This window comes from Carettochelys insculpta, chromosome 31, assembly GCF_033958435.1.
Source record: "Carettochelys insculpta isolate YL-2023 chromosome 31, ASM3395843v1, whole genome shotgun sequence".
In the NCBI taxonomy this organism is placed as follows: Eukaryota; Metazoa; Chordata; order Testudines; family Carettochelyidae; genus Carettochelys; species Carettochelys insculpta.
In genome coordinates this window covers 4,902,234-4,917,960 of record NC_134167.1, presented here as the reverse complement: position 1 = coordinate 4,917,960, position 15,727 = coordinate 4,902,234, and the positions used below count along the sequence as shown (strand labels likewise).

At 48.4% G+C, this 15,727-nt stretch overlaps 1 protein-coding gene across 1 annotated transcript in view; it reads right to left on the bottom strand.

The window, feature by feature from the left end:
- Positions 1-15,727, bottom strand: part of GFRA2 (GDNF family receptor alpha 2) — a 104,875-nt gene that overhangs the window by 44,669 nt on the left and 44,479 nt on the right. The window lies entirely within an intron of this gene.

The window sequence follows — 15,727 nt, the reverse complement described above, 5'->3', positions numbered from 1 at the left end:
TTACCAAAGAAACCTCCATTATAAATGGCATTTTGCTTGTACTAGCAAAGGGTATGAAGTGGGGGCACACAGGTTAAAAGAGATTTTGAGAAAGAGAGAGAATGCTAGAATCAGATAATTACCATTTTGCCATTTGTAAGTCAATTGTTTTTGGAAGAGGGGATTGGAAAAGGGAAAAGAAACCAAAGAAGAATTAAAAGCCACCCTGCCTTTGGATGCTGTGGAAATTCATCCTGTGGAGAACAGGAAAATCTTCAGCGCTAGCCTCAGTGAAGCATGTAAGACCAGATTATTTGTGGTCTTGACTTGCTGATGCAAGATGAAAAATACAGCAAACTGCAGCTGCTGAAATCAGCTCTTTTTCCCCCTCTTTCATTTCCTTTCCCCTTAGCTGAGGTTAGGGTTTTGCAAAAGGCTTTTATATTCTGGGAGCTAAAACCTGTCCATTGCAATCAGACACACAGCACAAGGAGTTTGCCAGAGTTCTCAGTGGCAGAGGGGAAGGCTTCCTGGCACATAAAGCCTTGCAAATCACAATGTTCCTATCTCCCACACTTCAGTGCTCACAAGAGGAGGAGAGGACCAGCGCTCTTGGGGGCTTTCAACAGTGGCCTCTCCAGTCCAACCTCCCCTCTCCTCATTCCAAACCAACTTGCATCCAACTATCTGATGAGGAAGAACAGAGTTTCACTGAGACTGAGCAACAAGAAGGCATTGCATTGAACAGGCTCAGAGCGGTCACCCTGTTAGTCAGTAGCTTCACAAACAAGCAGTCCTGTAGCACCTTAGAGACTAACACATTTACTAGGTCATGAGCTGTCGTGGGTGAGACTCACTTCTTCAGAGGAAAACGGAGCAGACAAATACAATCGAGGGTTTACATGGCTGGGGGAGGGAGGAAAAGGGAAAAAAGGGTCATTGAGAACAGTGTCTTTTTCGGGAATAGGCTGAGATTGTGCAATGCACTTTGCCTGTGTGCTGGCCGCCATTTGAAGCCACGTCTGGTGGGAAGAGTTAGGGAATGAACCCTAGGGCGTGTCCAGGCAGTCCAGCTTTGCACTGCTGGAAGAGAGTCTGGACTGGTGAGGGATGCTGTAGTCCAGGAATAACGTGCCTTTGTAAGAGAGAGAGAGAAGCTGAAGAGGGGAGTGGCAGGGGGCACCCCAGTTGAGAGATGTCTTGGCTGAGCTATTGGAGCATGGCAGGAAGACTAGACAAATCCACAGATTCAAGAAAATGCAAGTAAGGCACTGAGGCAATGCCTACACTAAGACAAGTAAGGCGACTACAGGTCTGCAGTTCTGCCTACGGCAACTGCATAGCTAGGACCACCCTACTGTGCTCAGCTTACTTGGCTGTCCCTACCAAACAAGGTTGATGGGATAGTTTCTCCCATCAGCCTCTTTTACTCCTTGCACCTTGTAACAAGTACAGGGGTCAACTGTGACCCCTGCGAGGCTGATTTAATGAGTTCCTACTAGAAGTGCAAAATCAGTCCCTGGAAGATTGACCCCGAGTGGGTAGATCTGCCAGGCTCATGTAGACATAGCCTGAGAGACTGGGCTATTTGAACCAGGACTGGAATAGTCATGGGGGCTACAAATCACAATTAAAGTTCAGCGGAAATTTTGGACAGGTGGAGATGACAGTCTTGGATCTGGAATAGCAGAGTCCTGCAGGTCAGAGTCAATGTACATTAGCATTGCTGTGGAAGAGCCCAGGGTTAGAATACCAGACTGCTCCAGGTAAAAATCAGTGCAAGTCCATGAGTGTGCAAAAAATGATTCAGGGTGTTGGGCCTCAAAGGGCATACTGGATGCAGGCCAGTTTTCTGTGGCATCAGCAGAGTCAATGTTTCCTCTAACTGTTTCCATCCATGGGCAGAATAATTTTATGTGCACCAAGGCATGTGAGGATGTGCACTACACATAGATACACATGCTGTGGGTGCTGTGCTAATCGGCTGGGCGGCATCTAAACCTCTCCTAGGCATCCACCCAAAGGTCAGCTTACAGGAAACCCTGAGCAGAGCCCAGGACTGGAATAGACAGTCAGGCTGCAAATCAGGGCTGAGGTTCACTGGCAGAGCCAGAGGAAGATTGATGAGCCCAGGCTTAGAAAGGTGCTACAAATCAAGAGTGAAGCCCATCAGCAATGACTGGCAGAGGGCTTGCATTAGAAGCTTATCCACGCTGGGCTAGGCATTTGTCAGCATCGTGCCAAAGGAGAGGCAGTGTGTGAATTACAGTGACCTTGGGATCCAGCTGGCAGAAGTCCTACTCCTTTAGGGTTTGGCTAGAAGGACTGGTCACTGCTGAGCAGGGTTGCGAATTGAAAGCTGCAGCTTTAAATAGTTCAAGCATATGGCTTAGGGAGTGCATTTGCCTCATTCTCCTTGGGCCTTTGGGATTTCTTTTACCTTACAGCAGGCACCAAAGTCCCTTGCTCAAGGCACCGATTGCAATCACAACCCTCATGAATAACCAGAAAGGGCTCAGCAGCAGGTCCTCGCACAGAATCAAAGGAGAACCAAAATATCACAGCACTAACATGGCACTTGCTGACCTCACATACTGAGTCTACTTATGGGTTACATACATCCCTTCCCCGACACTGAGTCTGTCCTCACTAGTTAGTTTGCAAGCTCCTCAGGGCAGGGATTGACTGCCCCGTTATGTCATGCACCACCTAACAGAGTGGAGCCGCCTTCTTGGATGTCACTAGGCACAACAGGTTGAACCTCTCTAGTCTGGCAACCTCAGGACCTGACCAGTGCTGAACCAGAGAATTTGCTGAACTGTGGCAGCATCACCAACACTTTCACTGCTTACTGGGCTCTTAGAAGACATTTGGGGCAAATTACAGCTAAATAATGGCACAGAACACTGAGAGCCAGGACAGGTGGCTGCAAACAAACTTTATGGGACCATGGGAAATTTGGCCTCATTCATGATAAGTGGTCATCCGGCTTACTAAAATCATGCCAGATTATGGATGTGGCTGGATGACAGAGTCCCAGACTAGAGACATTCAACCTGCACGATAATCATCAGGATTAATACTACTACTACTACTACTACTGAGGGTATTTTGCAGTCCGGACACTTAAAAACATTCGCACAGGGGCACACAAACCAGCCTGGAACAGTCTAATCAGAAATGCTGCTGGCATGGGGAAGGCCATTGGACACCGTGAGCAAAAGTACCACCTGTCCAATGCAGGACCGCTGACCTGTTTGCATTGCTGGCTTTATAATGCAAGCAAATAAATGCATGTCATCCAGGTCCAAAGGGGCTTTAGGAGCTTTCTGCCAACTTCTGTGTCATATAGAGCTGCTTGATGCAGCAATTATTCACATAATAGGTTGACGAACAGCTACAAGCCCAAATACCTGAGCAGGTACAGACATCTGGCCCTCTTAAAAAGCCAGTGAAGATCCCAGAAGCCTTCCCACTGAGTTTCACATACTTTGATTGGACCTGAAGGAAGTGGATTTTTAAAGGGTTCTGCAGCTGTCAGTGAGGTCAGTGGGATTGCGAGGTGCTGTGCACCTCTGAAAATCATGCTGAAAAGGCAAAACTAACATTGGTACCTGGGATATGATATAGGATTGCTGCATTCAAGGAGGTCCACAGGTGTTCTGGGCTCAGTGGTAGCCAGAGAGGGACCAATTTTTCTTGTTGGTCACCCCACTGTAAACCAGGAATAATGCCACCAAAATGAGGGAGTGGTACATGTGTGAGAGCAGAGTCCGGCCCAGAGAGGTGTCTTTATTAGGTACAGCACTGGGGAACTTTAGCTCATTGCAAACTCATTTTCCAGGTAAGCTGTTCTCTGGGGTGCTGAAGCTCATGGGCCAGCAAGTGCTGTGACTAAAGCCAAGTCCGTTATTGGAACCTCCCAGGATGGGGTGGCCTTGGAAACCCAGGTCAGGCTCTTTAGCCTAGGTGCCCTTTCCAAATCCATCATTCAGTAGGGCCTAACTTTCAGAAGTGCTATGCCCCAAGCTGCGCTTAGTCAACCCAATGGGAGCTGCAGGTGGAACTCAGAACCTCTGAAGATTAGGCCACTTGGTCTGTGCTCACCCCACCCCAGAGTCCATGCACTTTGCCAGGCTTCCTGCACTTCCATGAGGGCTCCCTGAACACAAGGATTTCACCTGAAAGCTCAGTAACAATGTGTGACCTTGAGGGGCCAATGTCCTGCCTCAGGCACAGTGGCTCTGTCACTCTCCGTGAGCTTTCAGTGAAGGAGTGAATGCCTGGCCTTGGCATTTGTCTAACCCCAGGAGACTATTACCCTGGGATACTGTTCCCTCCTGTGCCCACTACTATCAAGCATATCAAACAGCCATGAATGGAGGAATGTGTAGGGTCCCATCACCATAGGAAAACAGTTCCTCCCCATTATTCAAAAACAGGAGGAAAAAATCTCTCCCTCACTTGCCTCCCTCCCAGCCTGGAACAGGAGGGCTGAGATGATGCAGGAGCCAGAGGAGAGGATATTTTTTTCCTATTAAAGCAGCACAAGTGTAAAATGATGAAGTATAAAATGAGGCTGCTGCATGTCAGAGCCCATCACAGCTGGGAAAATAAATCCAATTCCAAATCTCCTCCTCCCATCAGAGACCTGTAGCCAGAGCCAATTCCAGATGGGCACAGAAATCCAGTCCCTGTTTCTATTCTCTTTATTCCAGGTGCCTGAACCCTTTACCCATTGGAAATGCATTCAAAGCCGAAAGGCTGCAATGTTTCACTGGTGTCAGTCCCCAGTAAATCCAAAGGTGGATTTTTGTGCCCAGAAGGAATGATGCTGGTTTCGCCTTTCGTGCCACATGAACTCTCAGCCAAAAATTTAGGGCTCTGGTAAAGGGCTTGGCTGTGGCAAGACACCAATGACAGCAGATGCAAGCTCACTGCTAGTGCAAAGCTGCCTCCCACCTGCTGGCTAGCAGAGGTAGAGCATGCACCCCAGTGCATCTTTCAGGAGGGTGCAGGGGAGTGCAGTTGTGAAGGAGAAAGACATGGGTGCAGGGGCAACTGCCTGAGCAAGGCTGGTAGCAGCCTCTGATGGTCTAAGGCAAGGGACCTTGGCGTGAACAGCAGGACCTAGGAGGGCAGATTGAAAGAACTGAGTTTATTTAGTCTAGAAGAGAAGACAAAGGAGGGACATAACAGATTTCAAGTGCCTATAAGGCTGTTACAAGGAGGGCAGAGAAAGATTATTCTCCTTAGCCTCTGAGGATGGGACAAGAAGCAACGGGCATAAATTGCAGCAAAGGAAGTGTAGGTTGCACATTAGGAAAAGCTCTTAACTGACAAGGTGGTTAAGTACTGGAATAAATTGCCTAAAGTGGTTGTCGAAACTCCCTCATTGGATAGTAACAGACAGAAAGCCGTGCTAGCCTGTATACTATCAGAACAAAAAAAAAGCAGTCCAGTAGCACTTTGAAGACTAACAGAATAATTTATTAGGTGAGCTTTCGTCGAACAGACCCACTTCTTCAGGCCATAGCATGCCAGAACAGACTCAATATTTAAGGCACAGAGAACCAAAAATAGTAGTCAAGCAAATCTGATTTGCTCACCTTGATTATGTTTTCCTGATTTGTCAACCTGGATTAGTGTTTTTGGTTCTCTGTGCCTTAAATATTGAGCCTGTTCTGGCATGCTATGGCCTGAAGAAGTGGGTCTGTCCCACGAAAGCTCACCTAATAAATTATTTTGTTAGTCTTTAAAGTGCTACTGGACTGCTTGTTTGTTTCCCTCATTGGAGATATTTAAGAACAGGTTGAATAAATACCTAACAGGGATGATTTAGATGGTGCTTGGACCTGTCCTGAGAGCAGAGGACTGGACTTAATGACCTCTCGAGGGTCTTTCCAATGCTAGTATTCTGTGGTTTCATGACTCGTACCCTTGCCTGGCCTGGGCAGCCTGGGGTGTCCACAGAACACAGTGGAAGTCTCTAGGTAACAGCAATGCAGTCCCACAAGGGAGCAACATTAGTGGGACTGGAGGTAAAGAGCAAACATACCCGCAAGGCTGTTTATATGAGCTGCAGACCTCCATGCCAGTACACTGCCTGCTAGTTAAAATACCTCTATCGCCAGCATTCAGAAAATAGCTATTCACAGTATTGCTTTCAGCTGTAATGGAAAACCGATGGCTTTTATCTCCCCAACTTTATGACTATTGATGGGACAGAGGCCAAGGCCTGATGACCATTTAAAAGCCAGCTTTGTGCAGTCCAAGAGCAGCAGTGAAAAACAGTGGAATCCCCAGAAGGACTGGGGTGGTTTTTTTGTTTGTTTTTTTTTAGTTCCTTTGTTTACGGGATGTTGGTGGTGTAATCTCAGCTAGACATTCTTTCCATCTGGGGATGAGGGAAGGGAATCAGAAAATGAAATATTCCAGATATTGACTTCTGCAAGCATTGCTTCTCAAAGGACATTCTGCATAGTTAGCTATTCTACTTGCCCCAGCTTCACAAGGGAATTTAGGAACATCAAAATTACTGTACTGAATCAGACTTCAGAGTCGCCCACTCTTGCAATATTATTACGCGTCTCGCAGAGTTTCATGGTTTTCCTTATAGCTTCAACTCCTGGATTCATGTCATTAAATGAAAATCTCCCTTCATGGTTCAACTAAATTTTAAGCCCTCTGGTTGGGATGAAAATCTGGAAAATGTGACCTGCGCGTAACCCTATGGAATAAGAAATCAGAAGGCAAAGAATGAATACAAGATTATTACTGTGCATAGAATGGAAGTTCTTTTTCCCCTCAGGATTTTGACATTAAGCTGCATTCCAAATTGGAGCAAAAATTTCAAAGGAAAGAAAATTCCAAACTCTTTTTTTTGTTTCTGATCAAGCAAAATATTTCATTTGTGAATTTGTATGAAAGTGCATAACACTGGACACAAATAGGATGTAACACAAAGTTTGAGAAAATCAACACATGGAAGAGAATGAAAAACTGAAATGTTTTGTTTAAAAATGTTAAAATAGGACATTCTGACATTGCTGGAGTATTCCCTCACCCCTCCTTCTTTCCCCAAAAACAAATTCCAGCAAAATTGACCCAGTTTTGAGAAATGTTCAGCTGTCAAACTGTTGGAATATGGCTCTATTGAAGCTTCTCTAAGCAGCTCAAGCCACAAATATTATCTTTAAAGAAAAAAATGAATTAATCAATTTTAAGCCCCTATCATGATTTCTTGAAGCCTGAGTCACTGATGTTTGAATGCTTGGAGCTGGTTCTACTCAGCAGCTTGTCTCCTATGAGGGCCAAGACCATCAGCTTCAGAGAAGGTTGCAAGCGGGCAAATATGGGATATCCTGCCCATGGGGAAAGTTTCTTTCTGACACCAGGAGTTATAGCTTGCTTCCTGTCCTGAAGTAAGAGGGTTTAAATGTCTTCTAGCTTTCTGTCCTCTCCAATATAGCTGAGGATGTTCTGAGCACCAGTGTGGTGTCCCATCCTTGTTTTGAATTTGCTTCTGCTTCTGTTTCTGTAAGGTTTCCTTGCCAGAGCTTGGTGCCTTTTTCTCCCCCAGGATTTTTAGATTCTGCTTGGTCTGAAGACCGTAGTGTGTGACCAGGTTACAATGAGGAAATCCTGGTGTAACCCACTATGTGATGAGGAAGTCTTGTTTCTGCTGGGAGACTGCCAGTGTGCTTGACTTAACAGATCTAGAGAGCTCCACGTGGGCCACAAAGACAAATTAGTTTGCCATTTCCTAGATCTGTGGCACCAACAGCTCCGCTAGTGCAGCCCCATCCTGACCTAGCCTGCTACTCCATTTCCAGGTGCTCAGAACCCTCTGATGTCCCAAAGTGACTCTTGCAAACTCTGCCCACAACTCGGAATTACCACGCTTTCTGGGTCTACATACAATTTTGACAATGCCCATCAAGCCTGCCCAGCAGCCCGTCCTGGGCCTTCGATAAGCAGAGCCTGCCTCTCATGCCAGACTGCCTGGAACACTCAGCCACCCATGCTGTGGGCCTGATGCAATCGCCGTTCTGCAGCGATGAGCTCTGAACACCTGCTGCTGCGATTCCAGGCAGCTGCTTTCCTGCTGGCAGCTGTACACCAACCCCCCCGAGAAGCCGCAGGAACTGCTTTGTAGCTGCAGCAGTGTCCATAGCCAGCTCGCTGTCACAGCTTGTGTCTGTCATCTAATCTTGTATGCTCCTTCTACTAGCACATAATTTACATGTGCTTCATTGCCTTATAACAGGCTGTGGCACTCACTGCAGTAGCAAACACCCCTTTGCATTTTGCCATCATGTGCCTGGTCAATCTGCCAGCTCCCTTCCTTTCAGGGTCTGGGACTGCGCACTGAACTAGTGATAAGGGACCTGAGTGAGATTTTCAAAGCTGCCTGAGGGATTCAGACAACTTCCAGTCATTTTAATGGGCAGGGGTGTCAAAATCCCCATGGCAAAACTCAGAGCTGAGCTTTGCCAGCCGGAATGGTGGTGCAAGATGGGACAGTAACAGAGACCCGCTGTCTGCATGGACATGAACCTCAATGGAAGAGGAAACCAGAGTACTGAACGGAGACCTGCTGTCCGCATCACCAATGCTTTCCAGGCTACTCTGAAGAGGGGTTCTGGGCTCCCAGCTCTTCAGCTCCTGTGTGCCTGTGTCTTTGAATACTCACTGCTCATCAGCTGAGCTGCAGTACTTTCACCAGCCAGGCCCATCAAGTGCCTGCTCCAAACACTGTATGATTCCAGCTCCAAACTCTCCTGGATCAGGGATGTTTTGAACTGGGCCAGCCTGAACTGGGACTTTCTCTCTTGACGTTTTGAAACTCTTATCTCTGAACTCTGATTCTCACTCTGAGTTGTTCATTCCAAGTGACTTTTGAAACAGAGACTGCTAGAATGCCAGCTGGAATCTAACCCAGGCCAGCAGTAACTTGTCCAATTGGAACTGGCCTGGCTGAGATCCACCAACCCATCACAGACTGGGAGGATGCCTATGTGACGAGTTGGTAGGGCTCAGACAGGCCAGTTGCAATCGGACAAGTCACAAAGCCAAACATTTTCATGCATCCTGGAGTGAGAACTCCATTTGGTCTTGGCCTAAAAGAAAGTCGGTCAAAGTTCAGGATGAACCTTGCCTGATTGTTGCCCATGTTAAGTTTGTTCTATAAAAATGTGACACCAGAGCCTGATCTAAAGCCCACTGAAGCTAGTGGGAGCCTTTCCACTGACTTCTAATGGCTTTAGAGGAGATCTCCTGGCCAAAATTTTCAAATTTGATTTGGGGCCTAACCAGAATCAGCTGAAAAGGAGCAGGTTTTCCGAGGGCTGGTGCTCAACATGGGCTGAAAACCAGAGGCCTCCAAAATCCCTGTTAACTTTGGGCCATCATCTGTCTCCAGAAACGTGAGACACTTCCCCAGCATGAAATTCACCAAAGGCTTTCATGTAAAGCATGTCGCTCTTAGTGGCCCAGCTTTGCTCGGTTCCTTTCATCAAGTGCTGTGAGATAACAGCCGAATTCTCTGCTTAAAGGTTCTCCAATGACAGTCTGTGTCACCTTGCATTAGCAGTGGAAGTTGGAGGCTCCCATCCTGGCACAGAAATGTTCTGTTCCTCATATTACTGTTAGATAGTGCTACTGCTTATTGATTTGCTTCAGAATTCAATGCACATTCTCACTCCCACATACAGATGGGCAAAATGACATCATGCAGTGACTCACTCAGGACAGATAAGTACAGACACCTAACAGGCACCCAATGGTCCAGTTAATGAACTTGCTTGTGTATGTGGCCCAGTTACTCTCCATTTTCAGTGGCAATTGAGTGGTTCTTGTTCCACCCTCAACAGACAGGGGTGATACCCACAACCCTAACCACGTTGATCATGATGGCAATTTTCACAAGAGCTGAACACATTGGGTGCTGGGTTTGCTTGAAAATCTGGCCATGAAAATCACCATGGGAGCTTCTGGGTGTTGGACCCTTTGTAGAATGTGACTCTTACTTAGGGGCCCAATTGGAGCTCAACTGAAAATCTGGCCTCACTTGTGGGTGCTGAGCACTGGGAAATCTGACCCTCTGCTCTGGTCCCAAAAGACAGTGAAACTTTTTTTGGTATAACCTTAAGTGTGCACTCCTTCTGGGATGTACCTAGGGAAAGAGACAGAGAGCACCTACCCTGACATCAGTACGCCAACATAGCATTTCTTCATAATGGAGGACTGTCCACCCTACAGACCCCGTTCCATATTCTCCTTCCTGGACACCTCCTAGTTATGAGTACAAGAACCTTCTCTGCAACACCTGTTGTTCCAGAGCAACCTCCCTCAACTCTGTCTCTCTTCACCTTTCTACTCTTGTCCCATGTCTGTATTTCTTAACCTCTTCCTACATCCTCCCATGTCATTAACTCTGTAAAGCATGTTTTGGAATAGACAACCCACAGAGAGCTCACTAAACTAACTTGCCTTCTCAAGACTGGCCAGACTAGCATGTAAGCACACCACTGTTATCTACTGAATGGAATCCGAATTGCTCACCTGCTTACAGAAGATTCTTTCTGAGCTCAGGTGAGAATGGGCTCTGTGCTTCTTCTGAAGAAGGAAGAGCTGTGTCACATCTTAGATGGCTCCACATTTGTTAGGTTATCCAGAACAAGCACAAATATCTGGTGACCAGAGTGACACCTCTGCTATCCATGAAGCATCTAATGGAAAGCCACGCTAGCTGGTTCTGAGGACGAATGATGTTGACACCCTCCAAAGGAAGTCAGCAGAGTTTGTTACTGCAGCAGAGTGTCTGGAGCTGTGACTCTCCTGCACCACTGTAACTATGCTTGGAGGGAGAAGCAGGAGCTGATACGGGCTGCCTGAGGCTGCAGCCCTTATTGAGACAGATGCAAGAGAGCAAGGGCAAAGCCCACATGCTCCATTTATACACATTCCCAGCGTGCTGAGGTTGAATTACAGACTTGGCTCCCAGCCAATGCCTGGTTATTTATAAAACATAAGGTGCCTGGGATACAAACAAGTGAGAGAAGACACCTTTCCAGCCACAGACTTAACTACAACCAACATCAGGCTCTTTCAGGGTCCCCAGAGTGAGCGCAGAGCCTGCTTGCCTGAAGCTAAAGAGGATGCATCTAGTACTAGGGAAGGTTATTATGCACGGCACCTTGATACCCTACCAAACCCACCAGAGCTTGGAAAGTCTCTAATCCAACGTAGATTGATAGACAATGGCAGCGAGTGACTGAGGAAGTTCTATTCAGATGAGTCTGGCTGCTGAGCCAACCCAGACAGGTTCCCTTGGGAGAACATGCTGGAAAAGCAGCTTCTCTCTGTGTTCCCCCTGCCATGTACATCCCACACCAGAAGCAGCCACCCGAAGTAGATGTTCCCAGATCCGAAACCAGACCTGGTCCAACCTTCTAGGGCAAAGAGTCAGGTCAGATTTGATGTCTGAACCCCGTCCGCCCATCACTACCAAGAGCCCAACTGGGGCTGGAGACCAGCTTGTTCCCATTGTTAAGATTGGGTGAGGCTTTGCTGCGGTGCTAGGGCAGCGAGGCCTGACCTCCCACGTCAGTGGTGATGTTTCTCAAGTGGGCTCGGAACAGCTCTACAGCGGGAGTTAGTGCTGCGTAAGAGGCTGGCACAGCTAGGCTGGTGACGTATAACTGTGGTGGGTGCTGGTTCACCTCTTCTGCCTACGGCTTGTGCACGTAGGACTCTATGGCAGCCAACGTTACACTGGAGCTGTACACGCACAAAGCCGTTCCATGGACTACTCACAAGCATCATAGGGACCCTCTTCATTCAAGGCAAACCCACATAAGGCTGGACTGAATATCGCACCACTGACACAAGCCCTTCCCACTGAACGAGCGTGGACAGCCCCAGTTCCAGGCTACAGCTATGTCTATCCTGCAATAAAACACCCATTGCTGGTCTGTATCAGCTGCCTTGGGCTTGTAGGGAAGCAGTGGGGCTCTGAGACCCCCACAAGGAGGAAGGAACCCACAGCCCAGCCATCTCTGCTGCAATTTGATAGCCCCACAGCCCAAAGCAGCTGAAATGGACCAGCTGCAGTTGTTTAGTTGCAGCATAGACACGTTCTGTACAAGCAGGCATTGATTCTGTCCAGTGCATTGCACAGGGAAGAAGTGGGTATGCCCAGAAATGAAGAAATCTGCTCTCCCCAGCTTCAAATTACCCTGCACCATTGTTGGAAATGTACATGACATCTGTAGGAGAGCAGAGATCTTATCTGAGCCGTCCTAGTAGAGTCCTGGGTGCCCAAAATTTACCAGAGCCTTTGCAACAGCTGAGAGAGGGAGAGCCGGCGGGGTGCAGGTTCCTGTGGGACAAGCAGGTTCCCAGCCCTTCTGCAGGGACAGTGCTGCGCTTAGACACGCTAGACAAAGTGCCTCAGCAGCTAGACAGACAGACAAAGCCGTATAGACAGAGGCAGCAAAAGACTCAGATATGCTGAGACAAGTCTGTTGCTAATGATGTTTTTCCTCGTTGGACTCGTCCATGCGCCCTTGTAACATCAGTCAAGATCGTCCTCTTGCTGACCCCAGATGACATTCTCCTCCAGCCCCCAACTCAGCAAGAGCACACAGGCCAAACCAGCTCAGCTCCCCACATGCCAACCCAAATGGCCACATCTCCTTGAGTCGCTTCTGTGACACAACCCTCACCTTGTCCCAACCTACTGCAGTACATGCACACCCCAAGGTGCCCCTTAGAGCACACCTACCAAACCCTTGAGCACCATAAATCGCTCCAAAGGGCCCCAGAGCCCAGCTAACCCCAACACAGCCCATCCAACCTACACGTAGTTAATCTAAGGACACATGCGCCTCCCCCTCTCCCCACACACACCCCTTGTAGACATAGGAGATGCAGGGTTTGGCTGTCGGAGGTCCACGTGTACAGCTGGCCTTATGTACACACGACGCCTGCCTTACAGAACCCTCTGCCTGCATCAGCGTATTTTTGTTATAACTCTGCTGCACGGTTTGTCCCCAGGGGGTGTGGCTGGGCTGCTGCCTGCATCTCCTTGCAGTCTTTCTGTTGTCAGACTGGTGCTCTCTGATGCCCAGTCTTAGGCCCAATGGTAATAAAGCCAGGAAACAGCCTCAAAGCAAACACTGAAACTAACCCTCCTTGGTACATTAACAAGGTTTTGAAACAACCACTCTGACCCCAGCAGAGCTTGGTGGGATTTTACTCTCACAGGGGAGAAGTGCCAGAGACTCCAGAGCTGCGTCTACACGTGCACGCTACTTTGAAGTAGCGGCACCAACTTCGAAATAGCGCCCGTCGCGTCTACACGCGTCGGGCGCTATTTCGAAGTTAACTTCGACGTTAGGCGGCGAGACGTCGAAGTCGCTACCCTCATGAGGAGATAGGAATAGCGCCCTACTTCGACGTTCAACGTCGAAGTAGGGACCGTGTAGACAATCCGCGTCCCGCAACGTCGAAATTGCTGGGTCCTCCATGGCGGCCATCAGCTGGGGGGTTGAGAGATGCTCTCTCTCCAGCCCCTGTGGGGCTCTATGGTCACCGTGGGCAGCAGCACTTAGCCCAGGGCTTCTGGCTGCTTCTGCGGCAGCTGGGGATCTATGCTGCAGGCACAGGGTCTGCAACCAGTTGTCAGCTCTGTGTATTTTGTGTTGTTTAGTGCAACTGTGTCTGGGAGGGGCCCTTTAAGGGAGCGGCTTGCTGTTGAGTCCGCCCTGTGACCCTGTCTGCAGCTGTGCCTGGCATCCCTATTTCGATGTGTGCTACTTTGACGTGTAGACGTTCCCTCGCTGCGCCTATTTCGATGTTGGGCTGAGCAACGTCGAAGTTGAACATTGACGTTGCCGGCCCTGGAGGACATGTAGACGTTATTCATCGAAATAGACTATTTCGATGTCGCAACATCGAAATAAGCTATTTCGATGTTGGCTGCACGTGTAGACGTAGCCCAGGAAACCCTAGCAACTGGCTATTGACAGCGATTTTAAGATACCAGGACAATAGCTGACATCACAGACCATCTCAGCACCATTTGCACTCTGGATAAGACTGGGCCGAGAGAGGCACCAAGAGCAGGAGTCGCCTGGAGGGAACACGTATGGCCAAGTCCACAAGAGGGCACAAACGCGAGCCTTGCTGCAGGGACAGCAGAGTGAGGTTCGGGACTGGGAGGGAGGGCGGTGGGTGGGGTGGGAGGAGGAGGGCCAGATTCAGGGTCAGTAGCAGAGCTGTGGTGGGCCCCAGAATGGGAACAGCCAGGGTACTGCTGATAGGGATTGAGGTGCTGGGGCAGTAGAGCGGGTTGGCGATTTTGAAACACCACTTATTGTCATTGAAAAATGCCAATTTGTCAAAACGTCAGATTCAATAAGGAAGTTGTTGGGTTGTTTTTTTTTTGGGTGGGGAGGGGCCTCAGGAGGGAATTCCTGGTTGAAAGGAGAGAGCCCCAGCGCTCAGGACACTCAGCAGGCATGTGGGAACTGGGATTCAGGTCCTTGGTCTGCCTGATTTGAAGCAAGGATGTAACCCTGGGTCTTCATGTCAGGTGAACACCCTGACCGCCAGGCTATTCTGCTGTGGGGGAAGGGTGTCTCCGACTAGAGCTCTTGCACAGGGCCAGGAAGACTGACTGTAGAGCCCAGTAGTTTGGGGTACAAATCTTAGAGAGTGGGGACCTGAACCTGTCTCTCTCACATCCCCACTGAGTGGCCTGGCAGCTTTGCTGGAATGGCACGCTACATCTAAACAGCAAAAGCAAGTCAGCTGCCCCCTGTGCACATAGGTCTTGAGGAAGAAGCATCAGTCTTTTCTCAGACGTGGGCTAAATGGGTGGCTCTTAGGGCCAAATTTTCAAACTTGGGTAGCTAAAGCCTGGCACTTAAATTTTGATTTAGATGCTTAACTTTTGCTGCTGAATTTGAAGGGTTGGGCTTATTCTCTCCGCCTGTTTTCTCTCTTGGTAAAATGTAGAGTGTGAGAGCAACTCGTCCCACAGGTAACCTTGGCTAATTACGGTTTGAAGAAAGTTGCATGGACATGCTCGGAAAGTACAAAGTAGATGGGGAAGTCAGCCTGTGCCGGACCCAGGAGTTCTGGTTTCTTTTCCCCTGCTGTACCTACAGAGCCTTTCCAGAGCCCAGCACAGAACCTGGAGTTGTAATGCCCTGTCCCTTGCTCTAGTCTTGGGCTCACATCAAGCTTGTCTGCTTCACTCCTTACTGCCTGGTGGCTTTAGGAAGGGATAGAACTAGTTTTGCAACAGGTTAATCTATCTGATGCATCCTGTGTTTCCAGTGTGGAGTAGCTAGTAGCCTTGGAGTTTCACATGCTGTGGGATTCTGACCTGCTTGGACAGCTCCCTTGACCCCCTTTTGTTTGCAGCTGTAAAGCTGTTTAAAAGCAGAGACCTGCCTGTAGTTCCTTGGCTAGCTCCTAGCTCAGAGAACTGGTCCTGAAGCAGGGAAGGAACTACATTTCCCAGCATGCCCTTGGCAGCTAGAAACAGGGAAGGGAGAGGGTTGAGAAAAGATGTGAACTAGCTATGAACATGTCTTAGACACTGCTGTGAATTTATTGTCATGAGGAAAAATTTCCTGTTACCTAAAAATCTGTTTCATTTACTACTAACCTATATATAGCCCTAACTGAAATTCTCTGGAGACGAAGACTGGAATATTTTGGAATATTGGTT